A 15,767-nucleotide genomic window follows, 5' to 3' on the forward strand; every position below is an offset into this window, starting at 1 on the left:
TGTCTTTCAATCTGAAGTGAGTTTGTTGTAGACAGCATCTGTAAGGGTTTTGTTTTATTATTCAACCTTCATATGTCTTTTGATTGGGGCATTTAATCTATTTACACTTAAAGTAATTGGGTTAGATATGTATACTAGTATATTGCCATTTTATCGTTCATATTTTTTTATCTTTTTTTCTTCTTCTTAAAGAATACCCTTTAACATTTCTTGTAATACTGGTTTGGTGGTGATGAACTCTTTTAGCTTTTTCTTGTCTGGGAAGCTCTTTATATGCCCTTTGATTCTAAATGATAGCTTTGCTGGACAGAGTAATCTTGGTTGTAGGTCCTTGCTTTTCATCACTTTGAATATTTCTTGCCACTCCCTTCTGGCCTGCAAAGTTTCTGTTGAGAAATCAGCTGACAGTCTTACGGGTGCCATTGGAGCTGCTGCTCTAGTACAGGAGCTCAGAGCAAGTGAGTCTCATAAGCCCGTGAGCTGTTCCTTTAGGAGGAACTGCCTGGGACTCTGGCAGCCTCCTTCTCACTCAGCCAAAATCCCAGCAGGTTTTTACAGACAGAAGTATGGGGAAAGGTTTTGGAGCCAGGCTGCAACTCTGACATGTAGAGCTCTGTGGATTTGAGAATTATTTAACTTCGTTGAGCTCTATTTACAGTGGCAATAATACTGCAGCCTAAAAAGTAAGAACTAACTTAAGCAATAAATAAATAAATAAATAAATAAATAAATAAATAAATAAAATAAACCGTGATGGTGGATTTTCTGTTAGGTACATGGCATGTACCTGACAACCTATTTGAAAAATATGAGAGAATTTCCACCTCTAGCACTATCTTTGGGACCAGTGTTGTTCTGTTGACTCTTTCTTAAACTTGGATTTTGTGGAGGGAAACAGCTATTATTAAGCTTATCAATTTACCATAAATTCACAGTTATTAAGATGTATATAAAACCCGCACTCCAATGGAATGTATGAGTTGGTTGAAATTTATTTCCCTATAGAAAGTCCCAGTGAAGGATTCCCCGTTCACCTTTAACTTTTCCGACAGCAGAGCTCTCCTCACACGATTTCCGAGGCTGGGGCCTCGCGCAGGAGAGAAAGAGCGGTGAGCTTCTCAATTTCTGCTACTTACCCATCGGCTTTGTTCAGTTCTAAATATTTGTTGTTGCGCTTTATAAGCAACATAAAAACCACACGCCCCAAGCTCTTGCCAGAGATGCTGTCCTTGTCCTACACACCTTCCAGTCCGCACACACCCTGTGGTTGAATAGGGGGTTCTTAGGGAGGGTTGACTGAAAGGAAACCTGGTCCTTTCCTGCCTCAGGACAGTTGGCTCCTGGGGAGTGGGAGAGAAAGAGGAAGTTACAGTATCAGCCTTGGGCACCGGAGCTCCCGGTAGGGAAGGAAATACACTGAGTGGCCAGATTATTATGCGTTCAGAGATCATAATAATCTGGCCACTCAATGTATATTGTCTGCACCAGCGGACTGAAGAAATAACTTGGTGGATTCTTCACATTTGGAAGCTTTTGGCCATATCTCTTCAAACACTTTTCTGTTCTCTTTTGCGGACTCTAGTTACACACGCTCTAGGCTGCTGGAATCCCACACGGCGTGGATGCCCTCATTTGCCTGGGCTTTGGCTTTCTCTGTATTGAATGTTGGGTTGCTTCTATTGCTGGTCTCCTTGGGCACCACTCTTTTCCTCTACAATGTCCAACCTGCTGTTACTCCCATCCAAGGCACGTTTAATCTTAAACATTGGGGCGTTCCCTTCCAGAAATATGACTCTGTCTCGTTTATACCCTGAATCTCTCTCCCTGACTCCTGAGCATGTGGAATGGTCACCGCAGCTCCTGTACTGCCCGCCCCACCTCCCCCCGCCAGTTCCAGCATCCTTGTCAGCTCCGCTGGTTCAGTAGGCCCCTTGTCCTCCCCACTCTGGGTCCTGGGGGCTGTACGCGTGGGCACCTCTGACTGGAGGCTGGACCTGTGCGCTTTACCTGGTTGAGAGCCGGGTATTTTTGTTTTCCTATCGATGTTCTGGGAAGCCATCAGCTTACCTGGAAGCAGTTTCATCGTTCTGCTCCTGCTTTTATGCTGTGTTGGGTGGGCCCAGAGTAGCAGCCTGGGCCGCTTGCTCCCACTATTGCGGCAGACCTTCCTGGGTGCTGGTCCAGGTTTTCCAGTTTGACTTACGGGCAAAGGCACTGTTCTCAGCCTTCTTGGAACGCTAGATGCTGTTGCCGCGAATCCTTTCCGATGACCTCCTTCTGGCTTCAGGCTGTTCATTCACTCACATGCACTGACCCATCCCTGAACTTGGGGGACGCTCTGCACATCTGTGGGGTTCTCCCCTTATGCCGTGCTCACCTCCGTCTTGTGAATTTCCACTGCCTTAGTCTCTCCTGGACTGTCTCCTCGATCTGCATCGAAAGAAAATACCTTTATTGATTTTTAGAGAGAGAGGAAGGGAGAGGGAGAGAGAAAGAGAAACGTTGATGTGAGAGTGGAACATCGATCAGCTGCCTCCTGCACGCCCCCTACCGGGGATGGAGCCTGCAACCTGGGCATGTGCCCTGACTGGGAATCGAACTAGCCATTTTGGAAGGATTGTTCAACCGACTGAGCCACACCGGCCAGGCAATCCACATTTTTTTTTAGTATGTTGTGTTTTCAGTGTTACTCAGTTTTCAGTATTTTGCAATTTCTCCTATAATGTACAAAAATGAATTCCAGGTAGGTTAGTGTCCTAACTGTGATTAGTGAACCTAATGATATTTATGTAAAGTTTGAAAACATGTAAAACAATGATATCTACACATGCACACACATGTGTTTCATGTTATGGGGAAAACATGAAACAATAGTTTAAAAACATGCACAGGGAGGCAACAGCAGCTTTGGGACAACAGCCCTCAGAGGGCGAGGAGGGGCCACTCTGTAACCCACACTGAGGAGGCCCGTGGCCATGCTCTCATGTCTCCGGAGGTGAGTCAGAGCACACGGATGCTCACCAGGCTATTTTATGCACTGCTTGTGCATCAAATACTTCATAACAGCCTTGGCCGCTGTGGCTCAGTGGATAGAGCGTCGGCCTGCAGACCAAAGGATCCTGGGATCGATTCTGGTCCAGGGCACGTACCTCAGTTGCAGGCTCCTCCCCGGCCCAGGCCCTGGTCAGGGTTCGTGCAGGAGGCAACCAATCGATGTGTCTCTCTCACATCGATGTTTCTCTCTGTCTCTCCCTCTCTCTTCCACTCTCCCTAAAGTCAATGGGAAAATATCCTCGGGTGAGGATTAACAAATTTTTTTATCATAAAAGTGTCAAGGTGTGAAAAGGGAGACTCAGTGAATAATGTCAGTAAAGGAGCAGCCTGGGAAAGAAAGGAGGGAGAGGGGCTGAGTGGGTCTGCAGGCTCCCCACGCAGGAGGCCGCTGGGCGGGGCTGAGCCAGCTGAGGCTTTACCAAGGGTCTCTGAAGGCCATGATTCCCCACCTGGTGCTTTCCTTCTGGTACTTCCTGCTCCCAAGAGACTTTCCTTTGACGAAACCCTTCAAAACCCCAGCTTCCACAGGCACGCCCGCTGAGTCCCCCGTCCCCCCATGGGGCCACGCCCCAGGCCTTGCCTCACACACTCCATGACCCACACCTTCTCTGGGATGGGGCCACGCAGCTCCTTGCACTGTGCTCCTCCGATGGCCGATGGCCGCTCCTGTTTGGGCTCTGCAGCCGCCTCACGACTGTCTCCTGCTTTCTCAGCATCTCCTCCCCCCCTGCTCTTAGTACTGCCACCAAGCGCCCCTTTAAAACACTGGGCGCCCCTTCGCTGTGTCCACTCCTCTCCCGACTGCCTGTGCTGCTCAGAGAACGACTCCCCTTATGCCATCAGCACCTGTGAGCTGGCTCCTGTCCCTCCCTGGCGGCCGCTCCCCCTCCCCCGACTCCTCAGCACTCAGGCCTCCTTGATGCGCTTGGAACCTGCTTGGCATGCTCCTGCCTCAGTTGTACCTGCTGTTCCCTTGCCTGGAACGTTCTACATTCGCCGTCTCCATGGTAAGCTCTTTAGGGCTTTCTCCTCCACTGCCACATTCTTTAAAAATATGTTTGTATTGATTTCAGAGAGGAAGGGAGAGGGAGAGAGAGAAACATCAATGATGAGAGAGAATCACTGATCAGCTGCCTCCTGCATACCTCACACTGGGGATCCAACATGAAACCCAGGCCTGTGCCCTGACTGGGAATTGAACCCTGACCTCCTGGTTCATAGGTCAATGGTCAACCACAGAGCCACGCGGCCGGGCTCACTGCCACATTCTTCACAGGCCTCCCGGCCTGCTCCCAGCTCGGCCGTGCTTCATTTCCTTCTCCCGCGCCGTGTCACCTCCCAGCCCACTGTCTGATCTGTTTTGCTTTTGTCTGCCTCTCTGCACTGGAATGTAATCTCCAGAGGCAGGGGTTTTAATATTTTATTTTATTGCCAAAATACAAGTGTCCAGAGCAGTGCCCGGCACAGAGAAGATGCCGTTAGTGGCTTTGGGATTCCTGTTCCCCACTTTTCTTGGGGATGTAAGGAGTGGGGGAGGGATGCCCGATCCCAGATGCCATCTGCTCACACTGGCACCTCTGGTGCAGCCCTGGCAGTGGCCATCCCCTGGGCTGGGCTCTGAGCCCCAGCCATGCAGGGGACCGGCCTGTGCCCAGCCCCCAGCTGTGGGATCCCTCCCGGCCTCTCTGTGGCGTCCCTGCTTCCTTGGGGACAGAAATCATTTGGTTGCCTACCTCCCCCCCACTCCCCGCCATGACAGGGAACAGCGACTCCTGCAGCCTTCCTAGCGGCGCTGCCTGCCAGGGGCTCCCATCGCTCTTCTCACGGGGCTTCTCTTTCTGCTTTTCACCCCCACCCCCACCCACGCTCTCAGCTCTGGGCTCTGGGCTCCCACAGCTCCATCCTGGGAGTCTGTTGCCTCCCTGGGCTCAGGTTTGCATCGAGAATCAGGCACCCCTTGGCGTCTTTCCGATGGTTCCAGGGCTCGCTCTTCGCCAGGCTGTCCCCCTGCACCCTCCAGGCTGCAGGCCACTCCGTGTGCCCAGGAGGCGAGGCTTGGTCTAAACTGTAGACCCTCCTCCCCTTTGCTCTCAGGGGCGGGCCCTTGAAATCCAGAACAAGGAGGGGCCGCTTGGCTCTGCACTTTGCTGTCACATTCTCTTTGCTGAGCAGAGAACAACCTGGTGCTTTACTGGGAAGAAGGGCCCAGGAGATGGAGCAGGAGAGGCTTGGGTGGGGCGTGGCACTGCAGAATAGTAAAGCCACAATGTGACTTTTGATCACATAGCGACAGCAGCAGTGAGGCCATTGGCCCTGTCCACACCTAGTGGCACTGGTCCTTTCCCCGTCCCCTGCCTGGCGCCTCCCTCAGCATCCAACTGCTCCTGGCTGGCCACCGCGCCGTGCCGCTTGTTTCTCAGGAGAGTGTGGAAGTCCAGGGAGGGGAGGCTTTGCTCGGCCCGCACTTCACACAGTGGACCTGAGCTTGTGCCGAGGCGGGGGCAGGACCCACACCTCCTGGGCTCTCCCAACACCCCAGAGCCCCCCACCGGGATCACCAGCCTGGTTCATAGGTCAGTGGTCAACCCCCCACACTCTGGCCTGTGGTCTGCAAGGGCAGGGCTGACCTCTTCCTTCCTGCCAAGTGCGAAGGTTTGTCTCCCTGGGAGGCCCATGCCAGCTTCTCTACAAACCTGCCCCCTCCCTGCTTCTGCGAGCCCATCGCATCTCCTGAGGACTCTCTCTCTCTCTCTCTCTCTCTCTCTCTCTCTCTCCTTATCTGTGTCTCTTGGTTTGGCTTTACAAATAACATACATTTAGCCAGAAGCCATACCACAAAAAGGGAAGAAGCGATGAGTGTAAGCAGCACACAGAGCCCATGGGTTCATGCCCTTCCCCTGGCACGCGGGCTTGGCGGGAGGGAACCAGGACCTGCAGTCTCGGCTTGTGGGCCCCCAGGCTGCCTTCCTGACCAGCAGGCCTCGGGCTGGTGAGCCCCCGGACGCTCCCCCAACAGCACTGCCTTTCCTTGTGGGTGGATGCCCGTGGCCTTGGGAAGGCCTCTCAGGTCCTAGCTGCTTCTATGCAGGGATGACGTTTCGGATAGGTAAGCCAATGCTCAAAGTCAGGTGTCTGCCCAGCAGTGTGGCTCATGGATAGAGCGTTGGCCCTCAGACTGAAGGGTCCCGGGTTCGATTCCAGTCAAGGGCATGCACCTGGGTTGCAGGATCCCTGGCCCTGGTCAGGGTACATGCGGAAGGGAGGAAGGGAGGAAGGAAGGAAGGAAGGAAGGAAGGAAGGAAGGAGGTAGGGAGGGAGGGAGGGAAGGAAGGAAGGAAGGAAGGAAGGAAGGAAGGAAGGAAGGAAGGAAACAAGCCACCCGGAGGGAGAGCCAGGCAAAGAGGGCAGTTCACACGGTTTTGAAGTGACTTCAGTTAGCAGGTGACCTGACATAGACCGTTAGCGAGTGGGCTTTGATATGTTTAAGACATAAAAAGATGCTTGGAAATATGATCAAGGAATAAAAGATACTTTAAAAAGAAGCAGAATTAATAAAGAAAATAAAAACATCTTCAGGAAATTAAAAACCTAATATAAACATCAATGTGGACACATAGAGAGAGAGAATTAATGAACTGGAGAATACCAGTCTGAAGAGACTCTTTGGAATGCAGCCTAGAGGAACAGGAAAGGAAGGCTGACATGTGGAAGAGCAATGAGACCTGATGTGCTGTCTGGATTTCCAGAAGAAACTAGGCGATAACAGGGGAAGAAGCAATGTTAAATGGTAGGATGGTTCAGAGTTCTCTAGGATTATTGAAAGAAAACACATGTCAGATGTGGGAAGCCCAAGGGTCAGGAGCAGAATAAAAATGCAAAAATTCATACCTAGGCACCTCATGGTGAGACACTCAGAACCAAAGACAGGATTCATACCCGGGACCCTTCAGTCCGCAGGCTGACGCTCTATCCACTGAGCCAAACCAGCTAGGGCTGCTATATTTTTTTCACAGGAGTCCCAACTAAAATGTGAGACAGAGAAAGATTGCCAACGAAGAGATGGAAAAAAATAGAGAAGGAAGATACCCAAATAAAACTAGCGTAACTATACAGGTACCACACACAATGGACCACAGGCGAGATGCATTACTAGAAATAAAGAGGATATAAAACTAAAGGTAAAACGTTTAGTTCAGCAGTCTTACTGCTACACTATGTGTAACTAACAACCTCAGAATGTGTTTTTTGAATTTTTGAAACTATAATGCTGAATACAAGCAGAAACAGACAAATTCTTGACATAATGGACCTAAAAATAGACCACAGAACCAGCAAGCGAACAGGAATGCACATGAGAGTGCCTGTGCACCGGCTACAGGAAGGCCGCGGGCTGCCCAGCACCATGTTCTCACCACAGCGCACTCACGGTAGAAGTCACTGGGGAGATGACGAAGAAAAATACCCTCAGGTTTGAAAATGTTTAAAAATCTACAGTAAATTAAGCATGGGTCAAAAATAAACCAGAATGGTGGACGTAGCTAAGGCAATAGTGCTGTAGATTTATTATTTTAAATACTTCACCAGAAAAGACAAAAGGTATGATTCATCGGCTAAGATTCATACTTAAAACGGGAAATAACCACTTAATAAATCTGAAGAAAGTATAAAAATACGAAAGATAATGGTAGAAATGAATGAAATAGAAAACCAGCACATACCAGTAGCAGTTAAGACAAAACATATTTTTTAAAAAGATGTATAAAATAGACGAGTTCTAGCATGAATATAAGAGCGAGGGCACCAGTCACTGTTGTTAGAAATGGATGTGGCACAAGCTTTCCATGCACCAGAGCAATGCAGGAGTGAGAGCAAGGCAAGCCACTCAACAGGAACGTTTGGACAACGTGGCTGAACTTTCAGGAAAAAAATGATTTGGGACAAAGAAGGAAAAGCAAAGAAAATCCCTATGAGATAAGAAATTTAATTAGTAATAAAAATAATTCTACCAAGAAAATAGCAGTGTAGATGAATTTGCTGGTGTAGGCTAGTTCTACAAAACACTCTAGAAACTGGAGAAGACATCTATAGCATGTGACAAAGACTTAGTTAGTATCCAGGTTTTTTAAAAAGTCCATCAAATCAAAGTGCAAGAGACCCAACTGATAGAAATTGGACAAAAATACAGACACAGGAAAGGAAGCACCAGCGATTCATACGTGTGTGAAAGAGGCTTAACCCTGTTGAGAATTAGGGAAGTGGAAATGAAATCCAGGATGTGCCAATTCATACTCACTAGATTAACAAGCCTGGGAAGCTGTGCCCTATCCGTACAGGCGAGGAGGCGGGGCAGGAGCTCTCTACCATGCGAGTATGAACTGGCGGTCACTGAGGAAGGTTGAGATTGCCTAGGTTTTTAGAATATGTCAGTGTTCTGTAAGGGTTCTTTCTAGTCATGCTCCCTGGAGGAATTCTCAAGCAAGTGCACTAAGACGCACACACAAGAACATGCACACACAAGCCTTGCTCATAATAGCAACCAAATGAACACATTCAGACGGTCCTCAGTGATGGAGCGAATGAACGTGGCACTGTCGGTGGTCGGTCACACGGTGCGATTGTGTGCAGCTGTGACCCTTAGTACCTGGAGCGCGCCCGTCACATGAATACATCGCAGAACCCGAAGGCTAGGCCAGTGGGTGCTACACGTGGGTGAGGATTGGAGTTGTCTGGGGGCTGGCAGGGAGCTCAGAGGCCTGCGTGTTGACAGGGACAGGGTGACTTCTGCGACTACGTTCCCAGGTGGTCCTGACACTGAGCCATGAGCTCAGGCAGCTACAGGCGGCAGGCATGCAGGCTATAGCTGCCTGAAGCTCACAAGGTATGCACGCCACACATGATGGTGCTGACATCCGTGGTCATAACATGACAAAGGCAGGCTCCTGGTGAGGAGGAGGGGGAGCCCTTGGGGAGGAGGCATCTGCCCCTGTTGCAGGCTCTTTCTCAACTGGATGGAAGGCATGCTCATACCATTTTATTGCTCATACCTTAATGTATGTAATATTTGCGAGTTCAATATGTTGTAAAATATAAACTTAAAATGTAATAAAATAAGCGAAATGATTTGGAGCCTGTGCTCTTCAGGGAGGGTCTGGGTATGGCATGCTCCTGGGTCTCTGTGGGCCTCGCTGGCTTCCGTGAGTCGGTGGAGCTCACAGGTGTACACTCTGTTCTCCTTCTGCTCATCCACAGCACCATCTGGAAGGAATGTGCACCCAGGACAAAGCGTGTATTCGCTCCCAGGTGGGGAGTGTGAATTCGCTGCTTGGATTGCCCCTGCACCCCTAGGAACTCAGGGTGGCCCAGAGGCAGACCTGGTGTACAGCCCAGGGGTGCTGCCTGGCAGGAGTGAGCAGGGAGTGGCAGGTGGCTGCCTGCACCAATGTGGTGCCAAAGGGACCTGTGAGACCAACGGGACTGGAGCAGGCCTGGCATGGAGCTGCTGGAACTGACTGATGTCAAGGTTTGGAATTTTCCATAGGAGAGGACCACCCATAGGAGAGGAGGGGACCCTTTGCATTGCCCAAAAGGGACCTGGGAGTTGCTTCAAGTGTTCTCAGATTCTGAGTGCAGCCGTCTCTGTACCAGATGCTAAGAATCAGCTGGAGTCACTGGGGGCAGGGAGTAGTGCTTGGCAGACAGGGCATGTGCTTCGACCCAGAGCGAGTGCATGAGACGGGGCCACGGGACAGGAAGATCTCCAGAGGCCCAGCAGGTCTCACTGCAGAAGGCAGGTGGCAGCGGCTGGGTTGGGGGGCTGTGCCAGCTCTCAGGGAGTGCTGGGTGGGCAGCGGCTGGGTTGGGGAGCTGTGCCAGCTCTCAGGGAGTGCTGGGTGGGCAGCAGCTGGGTTGGGGAGCTGTGCCAGCTCTCAGGGAGTGCTGGGTGGGCAGTGTGACGAGGCACAGTCTGGAGACCAGGCAGCGGGGCAGGCTGAGCTCCTTGCTTGTCATGACTGACCTGGCTCACACAGCCCAGGTGCCGCTCAGGCTGCCAGCCAGGGAAGTGGTGGCTACACTTACCAGAAGGCGCCCTGTGCCCCGCAAGTCGGGCTCCCACAGATTCCCAGGGTCCTGCGTGGGGTGCAGAGGGAGTGCTCAGGCCACTGGTGTTCCCTCTGGGAAGCTGAGGATGCAGGAGAGATTTAATAAGAGAACTTCATAAAGCTGGTTCTTTGAAAAGATTAACAACCTTGACAATCTCCTGGCTAGGCTCACTAAGGAAAAAAGAGAAAGGACCCATATAAACAAAATTAGGAACGAAAGAGGAGAAATTACCAGATATTACAGGTATACAAAGGATCATACTAGAATACTATGAAAGTGCATATGTCACCAAATTCTATAACCTGGAAGAAATGGATAAGCTCCTAGACATATACAACCTTCCTAGAATGAATCATAAAGAAATGGAAAATCTAAGTATAGCGATCAGCAGTGAGGAAATTGAAACAATCATCAAAAACCTCCCAAAATATAGAAGTCCAGGACCAGATGGCTTCACCAGTGAATTCTACCAAATGTTCAAAGAAGATTTAAAACCTATCCTTCTCAAACTCTCCCCAAAAACTGAAGAGGCAATACTTCCTGTCACATTCTACAAGGCCAATACAACCCTGATACCAAAACCTGGCCAGGATCTCTCTCTCTCTCTCTCTCTCTCTCTCTCTCTCTCTCTCTCTCTCTCTCTCTCACACACACACACACACACACACACACAACTACAGACCAATATCCCTGATGAACACAGATGCAAAAATCCTAAATAAAATACTAGCAAATCAAATACAACAGTATATCCAAAAAATAATGCATCACGATCAAGTGGGGTTCATTCAGGGGCATAAGGATGGTTCAACAAATGCAAATCAGTTAATGTAATACACCACATTACATTAACAAAAGGAAGGTTAAAAATTATATGACCTTATCAATAGATGCAAAAAATTTTTGATAACATACAACATCCATTTATGATTAAAACACTCAATAAAAGGGTACAGAAGGAAAGTATCTCAACATAATGAAGGCCATTTATAATAATAAAAGCATAATATGCTAATTAGACTGGACAGCCGAACGATCTTCCGGACGTCCTTCCAGATGTCCTTCTGAACGAAGCCGGGGCTGCATGGGCTGGACCCCTTGCACAAATTTCATGCATCGGGCCTCTAGTATATGATAAACCCTCAGCCAATATACTCAATAGTGAAAAACTGAAAGCTTTTCCTCTAAGATCAGGAACAAGAGAGACAGATGTCCCGTCTTGCCACTCCTACTCAACACAGTTCTGGAAGTCCTAGTCAGAGCAATCAGCCAAGCGAAGGAAATAAAAGGCATCCAAATCAGGAATGAAGAACTAAAACTGTCACTCTTTGCAGATGACATGATTCTGGGTATAGAAAACCCTAAAGATTCCACTCATACAACTTAACACAAAACAAACAACATCCAATAAAAAAGTGGACAGAGGACCTGAACAGACACCTCTCCCAAGAAGATGTACCAATGCCCAAAAGATGTGAAAAGATGCTCAACCTCGCTAGCAGTTAGGGAAATGCAAATCCAAACTACAACGAGACACCACCTTACACCTGCTAGAATGGCCATTATCAATGAGACAAGTGAGTGTTGGAGAGGTTGTGGAGAAAAGGGAACCCTCATTCACTGCTGGTGGGAATGCAAACTGGTACAGCCACTATGGGAAACTGGTGGTTTAAAAGAAAAATAGAGTTACCATATGACCTAGCAACCCCTTTTCTAAGCACCCAAAAAACTAGAAACATTTTCCTCAAAGATATGCATCCCTATGTTCACTGCAGCTTTATTCACGGTGGCCAAGGCTTGAAGACAACCAACGTGCCCTGCGATAGAGGCCTGGGTGAAGATGTTGTCCGTACACACCATGGAACACAACTCAGCCATGAGACACATGAAGTACTGCCATGTGCAGCACCATGGATGCACCTTGAGAACATTATGCTAAGTGAAATATGCCAGTCAAAGCGCAGAACTACATGATTTCACTGATATGTGGGACATCAAACTGAGACTCAGAGACACAGACAACAGTATGGTGGTTACCAGAGGGAAGGGGTGAGGGGAGAGGGGGCCAAATACATGGTGACAGAAGAAAATTTGATTTTGGGTGGTAAACACTGTAATAAATATACAGATCTTGTATCATAGAAATGCACACTTGAAACCTATATGATCCTATTAACCAAAGTCACCCCAATAAATTTAACAAAAATAAATAAATTAAAAAAAGAAGTGAGAAAGGAAAGTATGCGACATATCCATTTCCTCTCCAAGGTGTTCAGGTCTGATTGAGCCCTTATGCATAATTCAAATTATGTTCTCCATGGCCTCCTGTCCTTTCTAGACAAAAAAAAAAAATATCTCCCCAGGTCCTCTATATTCTGTCTCCACTCACCGCTCAGGTTCGCAGTCCTCCTACTGTTAGAAGGTGCTGCCCCTCGCCCCACTATCCTGGTCCCCCACTATCCTGGTCCCCCACTATCCTAGTCCCGCACCATCCTGGTCCCCCACCATCATAGTCCCCCACTATCCTGGTCCCCCACTATCCTGGTCCTCCACCATCCTGGTCCCCCACTATCCGGGTCCCCCACTATCCTATCCTAGTCCCCCACCATCCTGGTCCCCCACTATCCTATGCCATCCATCCTGTTGTCAGTGCTGGTTCTTGAACCCGTTGGCCCAGACCCTCTTGCCTCCTGGCCCTGGGACCGGAACACATTGCTATGCCCCTACCTTTCATTGTCAGTTGGTCCTCATCCAACAAGATCATCTTCCCTTAAAGCAGACTTTTGTCTGAAATACACAGTTCAGTGATTTAAGCCCAGATGCAATATGTAATAGCACTTCAGCTCTTTTGAGATTATTATAGCTCAGCATACTGGGAACCGTTGATCATTCCAAAAGGCTGCAACTCTTAATTTCTTACTATCTCCCAGCCCCGGCCTGGGCTTCAGCTGGGCAGTCTTGGCACTCCTGTCAGGCCCTGAGACAGTCCCTGAAATACACTGTTTACCATCTTACCCTTAAACCTCTCCTTCAAGCGACAGAAACAACCGTCACTGATTCCTGATGCCTGAGCCCCACGTCTGCCGTCTCACTGTCTGTAAGCCTGAAGGCTGACGGCAGCGTGAAGACTGGCTGGTGGCTCTGCACAGCTCAGGGCCTGGCTTGCAGCCGGGGCTTCCTCGGCCTGAGCTCCCACTGCCGAGACCCCGGCCACATGGGCTTCCTGTCTGTAGTCCCTGGTGTCCGCCCATGAGCACTTTCTGCCTGTGGATCTCTCCCTCCTTACAGCCAAGGCTCTTAAAAATGTAGACCTGATGGTGGCTTATTTGTGTCTAAAGCCTTCCAGGGCTCCTCATCATCGTAAGGGTGGGCGTCTCCGCTGGCTCTGACCCCCATCCCATGCCCGTCCAGGACACTGCTCCAGGCTGCCTCCTGCCACCCTCCTTTCTGCCTGTCTGCCCCACCCAGGTCCTGAGAGCCTGTAGTGTCTCACAGCACTGCCGCTCACCTGGCAGGTGCCCACTCATGGGAGCAGGTGCCCACTCACGGGAGCATGTGCGCTCACGGGAGCAGGTGCCCACTCACGGGAGCAGGTGCCCACTCACGGGAGCAGGTGCCCACTCACGGGAGCAGGTGCCCACTCACGGAAGCAGGTGCGCTCACAGGAGCAGGTGCCCACTCACGGGAGCAGGTGCCCACTCACGGAAGCAGGTGCGCTCACAGGAGCAGGTGCCCACGCACAGGAGCAGGTGCGCTCACAGGAGCAGGTGCCCACGCACGGGAGCAGGTGCGCTCACAGGAGCAGGTGCCCACTCACAGAAGCAGGTGCCCACTCACAGGAGCAGGTGCCCATGCACAGGAGCAGGTGCGCTCACAGGAGCAGGTGCGCTCACAGAAGCAGGTGCCCACGCACGGGAGCAGGTGCGCTCACAGGAGCAGGTGCCCACGCACGGGAGCAGGTGCCCACGCACAGGAGCAGGTGCGCTCACAGAAGCAGGTGCCCACGCACGGGAGCAGGTGCGCTCACAGGAGCAGGTGCCCACGCACAGGAGCAGGTGCGCTCACAGGAGCAGGTGCGCTCACAGAAGCAGGTGCCCACGCACGGGAGCAGGTGCGCTCACAGGAGCAGGTGCCCACGCACAGGAGCAGGTGCGCTCACAGGAGCAGGTGCGCTCACAGAAGCAGGTGCCCACGCACGGGAGCAGGTGCGCTCACAGGAGCAGGTGCCCACGCACGGGAGCAGGTGTGCTCACAGGAGCAGGTGCCGACTCACAGGAGCAGGTGCCCACGCACAGGAGCAGGTGCCCACGCACAGGAGCAGGTGCAGCTGGCATGGTGCAGTCTCCCCATCTTCAGCATCACTGCCACCAACTCAGCTGGGCACTGCCCCTCCCCCCTTCCTACATGCAAGCACTTTGCTTAACAAGCTCATCCTTCAGTCTCAACTGCAGAGCTGATTCCTCACAGAAGCCTTATTTGGGAAGAGCTCCTGTGGCGGCTCCCTTTGCTATCTCTGCGCTCCCTGGTGCTCACTGTAAATGGGATAATAATTGGCTCTGTTGGGTAGAATCCTGGGGCTGTGGTGAGCCTCTGGGCTGTGGTGAGCACCTGGGCTGTGGTGAGCACCCGGGCTGTGGTGAGCACCTGGGCTGTTGTGAGCACCTGGGCTGTGGTGAGCACCTGGACTGCGGTGAGCACCTGGGCTATGGTGAGTCCCCAGGCTGTTGTGAGCCCCTGGGCTGTGGTGAGCACCTGGGCTGTTGTGAGCCTCTGGGCTGTGGTGAGCACCTGGGCTGTTGTGAGCACCCGGGCTGTGGTGAGCACCTGGGCTGTTGTGAGCACCTGGCCTGTGGTGAGCACCTGGGCTGTTGTGAGCCTCTGGGCTGTGGTGAGCACCTGGGCTGTGGTGAGCCTCTGGGCTGTGGTGAGCACCTGGGCTGTGGTGAGCCTCTGGGCTGTGGTGAGCACCTGGGCTGTGGTGAGCATCTGAGCTGTGGTGAGCACCGAATGAGATGAAGTACATCAGGGCTCAGCATGCTCACCCGGGACAAGGGGTTCCCTTGCCTCTCTATTTCCTTACTGTGTCCCCAGCTTAGTTCATCCTGTGATGACCTTGGGCGTCACTGAATGGGGTGAGGCCTGTCTCGCTCACAGTGATACCCCACTGCTGAGCACAGAACGACCTGGAGGAGATGTGGGGTAGATTTCATGCTGTGAATGAATGAATGGATATATTTTCAAAATTTGTATGCAAATCTTTAAAAAAAGAATCTAATTATTAACGATAAGAGGTGATTTGTTGCATTTTGGTCAGTGATGTCAGAGGGAGCCAGCTGTGCCTGCCTACATCTGGTCGCTGACTCCCGGCAGAAACTGGGAAGGGCCTCAGAGCACCTGATCCCAGGGAGCCAGGGCCTGCAGACATCTTTTTCTGGCCTCAGGGAGATGCTGAGTAACCTGCTTGCATTGGGGACTGGCAAGTGTTGTTTGTAAACAAGCAGTAGTGACTGACCTGGGCCCGCCCTTTCATCCCTTTGGCTCAGCTGTTCAGGCTGCTGCCTCCCCATAGGCCTTTGGCTGAGGAAGTTCTGGAGCGGATGGTAAGCATGGGC

General features: G+C 51.0%; 1 protein-coding gene across 4 annotated transcripts in view; it reads left to right on the top strand.

Moving 5' to 3' along the window:
• Positions 1-15,767, top strand: part of GRID1 (glutamate ionotropic receptor delta type subunit 1) — a 661,002-nt gene that overhangs the window by 438,824 nt on the left and 206,411 nt on the right. The gene's annotated exons all lie outside the window — the stretch shown is intronic.

The sequence above is a fragment of the Plecotus auritus genome, assembly GCF_963455305.1.
Source record: "Plecotus auritus genome assembly, chromosome: 9".
NCBI classification, from domain to species: Eukaryota; Metazoa; Chordata; class Mammalia; order Chiroptera; family Vespertilionidae; genus Plecotus; species Plecotus auritus.